This window comes from Parasteatoda tepidariorum, chromosome 1 (assembly GCF_982258835.1).
Source record: "Parasteatoda tepidariorum strain Cologne lab strain chromosome 1, Ptep-v5.0, whole genome shotgun sequence".
Classification (NCBI taxonomy): domain Eukaryota; kingdom Metazoa; phylum Arthropoda; class Arachnida; order Araneae; family Theridiidae; genus Parasteatoda; species Parasteatoda tepidariorum.
This window is the reverse complement of record NC_141755.1, coordinates 132,398,776-132,408,915: the sequence shown is the minus strand read 5'-3', so window position 1 is coordinate 132,408,915 and position 10,140 is coordinate 132,398,776. Positions and strand designations below refer to the sequence as shown.

The 10,140-nt window shown below is 30.6% G+C and overlaps 1 long non-coding RNA gene across 1 annotated transcript; it reads right to left on the bottom strand.

Annotated features, from left to right (window-relative positions):
- Window positions 1-487: 487 nt before the first annotated feature.
- Window positions 488-5,541, bottom strand: LOC147816986 (uncharacterized). Its single transcript, XR_015429742.1, has 2 exons — window positions 5,401-5,541; window positions 488-887 (listed from the first exon to the last, which is right to left on the bottom strand). It is a non-coding gene; the product is annotated as an uncharacterized LOC147816986 (long non-coding RNA).
- Between the last annotated feature and the right edge of the window lie 4,599 nt (window positions 5,542-10,140).

Below are 10,140 nucleotides of genomic sequence, written 5' to 3'. Positions count from 1 at the left end.
ATAAAATAATTAATTTATAAAAAATTTGTATTATGTTTAAAAGTTTCCTACAGAAAAAATCTATCATAAAAAATTTCTAACATTTTCCTTTGGCTAAGAATTTTAAAATCTGGCAAATAATTTGAAATACTTAGTATAGGCTATGTATATATATATAGTAATACATCATAATTAAAGGTCAATAAAGAAAAAGTGCAGGTAAAAAAAGAAAACACAACACCGGATGCAAAATTATAATGGTAAACATACTTAATACAATGAGTAATTTAACCAGTGAGAATAGCCTAAACCAAATTTACAAAAATTATAGTTTAAAATAAAACAAAATTAAAAAAAATTAGCACTATAATGAGAAAATAAAATATCATAGTAAAAGGTGATAACATATAGATAAATTTGCTTTACAGAGCGGAACAACTGTAAGTCAATTTTACTTGGAGATAGTAAGATTCGTTTAATGCAGACTCTTATAAAAAAAATCCACATGTTTCGCAGAGAACTTTTATTAAAACATTTTCCAAATTTTGAAAAAAATCAAATGACACACATTTTTCTTTCTTTTAGTTTTCACTAGTTATTAATACAGAATCACAATAATTCGGAGAAATAGCAACGGACATTTAAAGGTTGTATCCGGAAGAAAAAATGCTCAAGTTAAACACTTTGCCGGGGGAGGTACATGGGCAAAGCATTTGCAGAGGAGGCCTGATCAAATCCTTCCCACAGCATCCACATTATTTATAGTTTAGCATTGACCACAGTGCTGATGTGAAATATCCTCAGAGGTAGTTGGATCATGGGTTTGAGTCCCCTGGACGCCAGACTAACTGTAGCAGGCTTAGTGGTTTTCCTCTCCATGTAAGTGTTTTATCATGCATTCAGCTCGGCTAGAACATTTAAAACAGGACTTATCAATGTAAGAGTATTTTATTTGAATAAGTAGTTAAAAGTTTCTATCACAATGTACACAAATACATTCATGAAGATTTTATTACATTAAGAATAGGTTTAGCTAAAATAATTTTTATATATAATATTATTGAACTAATTTAACACGTTGAATGCCATAGGGGTCACCGGTGACTGGTGCTGAGTTTTTTCGTAGCGCCACTGGGGTCACCGATGAACGGCGAAACCTCGATTATTCGAAACACATAATTCGAACAAATTTTTAATGCTCTAATTTTTTTTTATATTATTATTATTACTAAAATGAATATACTGAATATACTGAAAAAATCATTTTGGCCAGACGGGCAAGCCATGAAAATTAGTGTGGCATTCAACATGTTAAAGAAAAAAAAAAGTGTAAATCTATCTAAGCTTAAATACATAAGAAAGTGCAAGGATTGTTTTTAACACAAAACAAAATTGGAGTCAACAAAGAAAATTCAAATGTAAATCGAAAAGTAATTATTTATAAAAATAATTATTATTTATAAAAATATTTAATAATTAAAAACATTTTTTTGCATTTACTGGAACACAGTCAAGACAAAGTAACAGCAAAAAAAAAAACTATTAATCATTTAGTTATACTAATAATATAAATTTAGATTACACAAACATTAAATTGCCTTTCAGATAGCAAAAAAAAAAAAAAAAAAAAACAATTTCACTGCATCAAGTTTATACACATATCAATCCTTACAATCAATATATTTTCTTTCTAAATATTATCAAAATTGCTTCGCTTCATATTTTTTTTACTACAGTTCAGGAAAAGCATTAGTTATAGATTAATAAAAGTTTTTTGATAATGTTATTCTAAGTAACACAGGTAAGGTAGCAATAACAATAAAAAATAAAAAAAAGTTTCTTAAAAATTATTATCACTGATGCTGAATTAGAAAGTTTTACTAGGTAGCTTTTCGTAGCAAGAAAACATGGAGTATAAAGTGTTGAGCATTGAATATGAAGTACCAAATATTTTTTTAATAAATTATTCAGTATATATCGATAAAGCATTAAGAATTTATCTTGGAAAATGCCAGTGACACAACAGCGATTCTGCATATCTAATCCATTTGTGATCCAATGAATGTTATGCAAATAATTTTTTTATTTTTTATATATAGTTATTGATATCAAAATTATGTAAATTAAACTGCTCTAGTTAACAATACTTTAATATTTTTTAAAAAGTTCAAGCTGTTAAGTAGGGGAGAGGGGGGTACATTTCAACATGGGGCACCTTTCAACAACTAGAATTTCTGCTTTCTAATATTGTTTAATGATTCGCCAATATGCCAGACAATAAGCTTTAACTAAGCATAACTATTGACATTTAGTTTTAAGCACTTTCTTTTTACCACTGTTGTGTTACTCTGTGGAACATGTTTTAACATTCCAAAAGTAAAAAGACAGTTTTGATTTTAAAACTGTTTATCTACCAGTAATCTTTTAATAAAGTAAGTGATAATTATTCATCTGCTAGTTTATTTAATTCTGTTTCTAACTGTATTATTTATTAGTAAAAAGTCGTTTTCTAAAGTGGTTGATAATACTTTAACCAAAATGTCTGCACCAGGGGCAGATTTCAACAGAGCTTAGGGGGCACATTTCAACAGTGTTGAAAGGTGCCCCAGGCTTATTATTTTTTTGTTAAGTAATCTTGCAGAAGTCATTAGTCTGCAAAAGGCCCATTAATTACGGTTGTTACATTTAAAATACTCAACTTTTTCTGTAAGGCATTATTCTAAATTTTTTGAAAAACATGTGAATGTGTTCAAAGCATGTTTGTAAAAAAAATTTCAATTATATGAAATTTTTTTAAAAGCTTAAAACCAAGATTCAGTTTGTTGCATTGTTGTTGAAAATAGAATTTATTTACAAAGAATTCATTAAAAGCATCAATAAAATAATTATTTTAAAATTTTATAAACATATTCAAGAAAATTTAACTTAGAATGAAAATAATTTAATTTTAAGAAAATTGAAAAGCTTACGGTGTAACATTAAAATTCTCAATCCTGTTATTTTACCTTCTTACAATTTATAAAAATGTTGCGAACATATAAAAAAAAAGCACACTAAACCAGAAGTTAGTGAAGAAAACATTGAAAAAGCAATGGAAACTGTCAGAAATGGTGCATGTTTAAGAGCAGCAGCAGGCTTATTTGGAATAGACTTTTCAGCTTTATTTTATAAATTAAAAAAAAGAAAGTCAAATAATTGTTTGGTTGGTGAAACCAAACAATGTACAGCTAACACAAAATGCTACAGTTCTAAATACATAAGCCAACAAGTTTTTGATGTCCAGCAAGAAATCCTGCTTTGTGAATACATAATTACATGTTCAATTCTCAATTATAGTCTAACTTACAGACAAGTTAGAAAACTTTCCTATGATAACGCAAAGTGTTTCAATTCCAAAATTCAAAGTAGCTGGGACAAAAATAAAACCTCTGGAATTGACTGGGTTAAAGGTTTTACGAAGTGTCACCCACAGCTTACTTTTAAGAAAACCGGAAAACACCAGCTTTGCAAGAGCTATAGCTCTTAATAAAGAAAATGTTCAAGAATTTTTCAACAATTATGAGAGAACTCTTAATTCTGGTCATTTTACAGTGGATCAAATATATAACTTGGATGAAACTGGAGTTTTAACAGTTGTTCCAGCTCCAAATGTTGTTGCCAAGCTAGGAGCTCACCTGGTTCGGGAGGTAGTTTCTGGAGAGCGAGGGAGCATGATAATCAATGCTTTATTTTCCAGAATGAGAGGATATTAGTGGTATAGAAAGAAATGACATTAAAATGAAACTGCCTCAACCAAGTTTAAGCTGCGTAACAGTTAAGCTGTATTTTTCATGACATTCTCCGTAAACTTTGATTTTATTAAAGACAAAATAATGCAGAAAAAACCTAAATCAATCCAATATGTTCATTCATTATTATTAATTTATGAATAAAGTTAATTTTCCAAAATGCATGATCTTGTTACGTTCTCTTCAATTGTTGAAATGTGCCCCGCCACCCGTTGAAATCTGCCCCCCAGGAGGGGTAGATTTCAACAAAATACATGGTTCACTAAATATGTAAAATTAGGTATTTTGTCTTTGGCTTAGACCTTTGGAAAAAATTTAGAGGTTACCTCAAATATCAATTTAATAAATAAAAATTAGAATTTAGATTTTGAAAGCAATAAAACTTTGAAAATAATTCTTAAGCAAAAACTGTTGAAAGGTGCCCCCCTCTCCCCTACTTGGCATTATATTATTTTAAACAAAGAGCAAGGTACTCATCACCGCCCATCACTCAACCATGACCAAAAATCCTATTTCTAGGGCTTTACTTTTTAACGGCCATGGTTAAAATGCCATGTAATTTTGATACTGGTCAGATAAAGTGGACTCCGCTTGAGCTAGCTCGTTTGAATCTTCTGCATGATAACCAATGAGAGAACTTTCACTTGTGGCATAATTTATATGCAAAGTATACACGCCAGTTGTTTTATACATTGCCAGGATCTAACTCATTACCCTAGTTCTCTAATAAGCAGTGTGAAAGATAATTTAACCAGCTGTGCCACAAGAGCACCCTGGAGCAAGCTATTAATCCTTTTTAAAAATCAAATAAATTAAATTTCAATTTGAAATGCTAAAATTTTTAAAACGAATTTCACAGTCATAAATAATTATATATCCCATGTTATCTATTTTGAGTCATAAATTCAAAACTAAAATTTGAAATTATACACTGAAAGCTGTGATGATAGAATAAAACATTTTTAAACATTAGTACTTTTTCAAAAAAAATAATAACTAATTAAAAATTTATAAATCATTAGAAGATTGCCTTTTTCTCCCATGCTTACACCATATTTAAAATATAAATAAAGCATAATCTTATTTTTTTCTTCAGGTTTATATCAATTGTAAGTTTAGTAACAGTTTGAAATAATTATAATTAGATATCAATGTCAATTGTTTTCTAAAATAGCTAATGATTGAAAGTATACTTTTCATAATTATAATAAAAATTCGAAAACATTCTTCGTTGTTTTTTAAATTATTCAATCATTCTGTGAGAGAATTTCTGTGATAGCTCTCGAATGTAAACTAAGATAAACAAAAAAGCAAATTGGTATTTCAAATAAAAATGATTTCTTATTCATAGCAATCGCCACATTGAAAACCTCATACAAAATTATAATCAAACACTACAGAACAAATATAGGGCACTTTAAAAACATTCCTCTTAATATTATAATGATAAAACATAAATAATACAACTACAACAGAAATGTAAACATAACTAGGGTTAGCTCTCTCGCTTAAACATTTTTATAAGATTTGTAGCATTAATAATTCACTAATAAAAATTGAAATGTATTAATAAAAAAGATGCCGTCGTTACTTAGGAATTAATATAAAAATAAGATACAAGTATTAAACTTACCAAATTCAAGCATTTTTATAACATCAATAGAGCACATTTGTAGAAAACTTCTTCCATCGGTAGCGTGGATGCGAGGGGACAGAAAACGTATTTCGTCATAAAATTTTTCACTGATGTGCGCATGCGCTTGTTCTCCGTTACATGATCGTACCGAAGAAAAAGAAATGAAGCGAATTTCAGAGGCACGAAAGTCTTTTTGTACCGCGCATTGACTGGCGTTTGCTTTGGTACCTTTAATTTGTTGTGGTGCCTCTCATTTTTAAAGGCACATTAGTTATGTGCCTCTTACGCGAGAAAATACACGGTACATTTAGCCTGTGCCTCTGAAATCAGAGGTACAGTTTTTAGAGTGTAGTAGCACGATCACCGTATGAGCGTGGTTCAACGGCTAAGACCATGTGCCTGAGAATTACGCCAGGAGCGAGAGGGGAAGGGTTCGAACCCCGCTGCCGTCAATTTTTAAAAAAATTTCTTTTGTTTATTTTACGTTATATTGTTTATTTAATGTGTTTTTCGATAAATTCAAGGATCCTATATATAAAAAATAATTTTCTTTTAGTCGTGAAATTTCAAATAACGCTTAAAAACTGGAAAAATCCCGGAAAATTAGTTTATTTGCATTATATTAATTTTTTTAAACACGTTTTACAATATTTTCACGATAGTTTAGCATACGAAAGGTGTTCTATGTATAAAATCCATTGTCTTTCTTTGTGAAAGAACTCTTAATGGAATAAAGAATAAAATAAAATAAAATGGCACGAAAAAGTTTTAAATTTCAAGACCGCTTAACTTCTTTTAATATTAAGTTATAATTTTAAAACTCGGACCGAAGGTGGACCTCTACAAGCCGAAACACCCCTCCAAAGTATATTTTTATAGATAAATTAGGGGGGTCATTATGGCTCCTTAAATCTTTTGTTTTGCTTCTCGGGAGAGTTTACTTGAATCAATGTAAACGCACAATCGCCGTATAAGCGTGGCCCAACGGCTAAGACCATGTGCTTGAGAATTACGCCTGGAGCGAGAGGGGAAGGGTTCAAACCCTGCTGTGGTCTATTTTTAAATTGTTTTTTTTCTTCTTTTGTTTATTTTACGTTATATTATTTACTTAATGTGTTTTTCGATATATTAAAGGATCCTATATATATAAAAAATTATTTTCTTTTATTCGTGAAATTTCAAATAACGCTTAAAACTGAAAAAATCCCGGAAAATTAGTTTATTTACATTATATTATTTTTTTAAACTCGTTTTACAATGTTTTCACGATAGTTTAGCATACGAAAGGTGTTCTAAGTGTACAATCAATTGTCTTTCTTTGCGAAAGAACGCATAACGGAAAAAAATTTAAACAAAATGGCGGGAAAAAGTTTCAAATTTCAAGACCGCTTAACTTCCTTTAATATTAAGTTATAATTTTAAAACTCGGACCGAAGGTGTGCCTCTACAAGCCGAAACACCCCTACAAAGTATATTTTTATACATAAATTAGGGGGGTCGCTATAGCTCCTTCAATCTTTTGTCTTGCTTTTCGGGAAAGGGTACTTGAAGCTATGCAGTAGCACTATCGCCGTATAAGCGTGGTCCAACGGCTAAGACCATGTACTAGTGTGTTGCGCATGTAGCGAGGGGGTAAGGGTTCGAACCCCGACTGTGGTCAATTTTCAAAATTTTTTCTTTCTTTTCCTTTTGTTTATTTTACATTATATTATCTATTTAATGTGTTCTTCGATATATTAAAGGATCCTGAATAAAGAAAATTTCTTTTATTCCGGAATCTTCAAATAACGCTTAAAAACTGGAAAAATCCCGGAAAGTTAGTTTATTTACATTATATTTTTTTTTAAACTCGTTTTACAATATTTTCACGATAGTTTAGGATACGAAAGGTGCTCTAAGTGTACAATCAATAGTCTTTCTTTGCGGAAGACCGCGTAACGGAATAAAAAATAAAACAAAATGGCGGGAAAAAGTTTCAAATTTCAAGACCGCTTAACCCCCTTTAATATTAAGTTATAAATTTAAAACTCGGACCGAAGGTGGGCCTCTACAAGCCGAAACACCCTTCCAAAGTATATTTTCATAGAAAAATTAGGGGGGTCGCTATGGCTCCTTAAATCTCTTGTTTAGCTAGCCGGGAGAGGATACTTGAAGCTATATAGTAGCACGATTAACGTATAAGCGGGGTCTAACGGCTAAGACCATGTGCTTGAGAATTACGCCTGGAGCGAGAGGGAAAGGGTTCAAACCCCGCTGCGGTCAATTTTTAAACAATTTTCTTTTGTTTATTTTACGTTTTATTATTTACTTAATGTGTTTTCCGATAAATTTAAGAATCCTATATGTAAAAAAATAATTTTCTTTTATTCGTGAAATTTCAAATAACGCTTGAAACTGGAAAAATTTCGGAAAATTAGTTTACTTATATCATATTATTTATTTACCCTTGTTTTAAAATATTTTCGCGATAGTTTAGCATGCCAAAGGTGTCCTATGTATACAATCAATTGTGTGTCTTTGCGAAAGAACGCATAATGGAATAAAAAGTAAAATAAAATAAAATGTCGGATAAAAGTTTCAAATTTCAAGACCGCGTAACTCCCTTTAATAATAAGCTATAATTTTTAAATTCGGGCCGAAATTTAGCCACTATGAGCTGAAACAAACTACCAATGGAACTTCTTTATTGATAAATTAGGGGTTCCGCAATGCCCCCTTAAATCTTTTGTTTAGCTTGGCGGGAGAGGGTACTTGAAGCTATGTAGTAGCACACTCCCCGTAAAAGCGTGGTCCAACGGCTAAGACCATGTGCTTGTGACTTACGCCTGCAGCGATTTGGCGGGTTCGAAACCCGGCTGTGGTGATTTTTTAAAGGTTTTTTTTTTTTTGCTTTTGCTTATTTTACGTTATATTGTTTATTTAATGTGTTCTTCGATAAATTAAAGGGTCCTATGTATAAAAAATATATTTTTTTTTCGAGAAATTTCAAATAACGCTTGAAAACTGGAAAATCCCGGAAAATTGATTTATTTGTATTACATTATTTTTTAAAACTTTTTTTACTATATTTTCACGATAGTTTTGCATACCAAAGGTGTTCTATGTATAAAAGCAATTGTCTGTCTTTGTGAAAGAAGGTTCGAACCCCGGCTGTGGTCAATTTTTTAAAATTTTTCTTTTTTTTTCTTTTGTTAATTTTACGTTATATTACAATATTTTCACGATAGTTTAGCTTACCAAAGTTGTTCTATGTTGAAAATCTATTGTCTCTCTCTGCGAATGAACGCATAATGGAATAAAAAATAAAATAAAATAAAATGGCGGGGAAAAGTTTGAAATTTCAAGACCGACTAACTCCCTTTAATATTAAACTATAATTTTCAATCTCGGACAGAAAGTAGGCCTCTATTAGCCGAACCTCCCTACGAAGGAAAATTTTTATACATAAATTAGGGTGTCGTAGTGGGCCCTTTAGCTAACCGATAGAGGGTACTTGAAGCAATTTAGTTGCACGATCCCAATGTAAGCTTGCTCTAACGGCTAAGACTATGTGCTAGTGACATACGCCTGGCAGGTTCATACATAGGGGCAGGTTCGAATCCCGTCTGTGGTCAATTTTTAATAGCTTTTCTTTTTTTCTTTTGCTTATTTTACATTATATTATTTATTTAATGTGTTTTTCGATATATTAAAGGATCCTATATATAAAAAAAAATTTTTTTGTTCGGGAAATTTCGAATAATGCTTAAAAACTGTTGAAATCCCGGAAAATTAGATTTTGTATATTATATAATTTTTTTAAACTTGTTTTACTATGTTTTTATGATATTTTATCATAGCAAAGGTGTTCTATGTTTAAAATCAATTGTCTCTCTTTGCAAAAGAGAGCTGAATGGAATAAAAAATGAAATAAAATAAAATGGTGGGTAAAAGTTTCAAATTTCAAGACAGCCTTACTCCCTTTAATATTAAACTATAATTTTCAAACTCGGGCAGAAAGTTGGCCTCTATGAGCTGAACCACCCTTTCAAAGCAAATTTGTATAGTTAAATTAGGGGGGCCGCAGTGGCCCCTTAATTTATATTATTTTCTTAATGTGTTTTTTCGGTATTTCAAAGGCTTCTATAGATAAAAAATATTTATTTTCCTGCGTGAAATAGCGAATAATGCGCTTAAAAATTAAAAAGCGGGATCCTAGTTTCTATTTAATCCCCATTGACTCAAATAATAAATTCTTTTTTTGGTTGCGTTAATAAATGCTGTATGTTATCATTGATGAAGAGGTGATAGCAGAGAAGAATGTTGATGTGAGAACCGTGAAAACATAACTATTGCTGATTGTTGGGGTTTATTTAATCGAATTTATCATTTAGTCTAACAATTTTAAAAAAATAATTACGAATGATTTGTTTAACTTGAAAATAAAAGATACATATATCTCACAAGCTGGCACTAACATGGCCGGGCAAAATTTGCATGATAGACTTGTGGCTTCAAAGCATGCTATTTATGGACAAAATGTAGAAAAAGTTGTTTGTAAAGCTACTACTGACGAAATTATAGGACCAAAGAAAAAACACTTAGATTGTAAGTGACTGAGTACTGTATATAAAAGTTATATCTATTGAGAGTTAAAATTATTAAATTGTGTACGCACTGCTGTCAATATGTTATTAATATGTTTAGTTTTTGTATTTGTTGGGATCTTCCATGTAATTCCACTGGCGCTAGTATCGC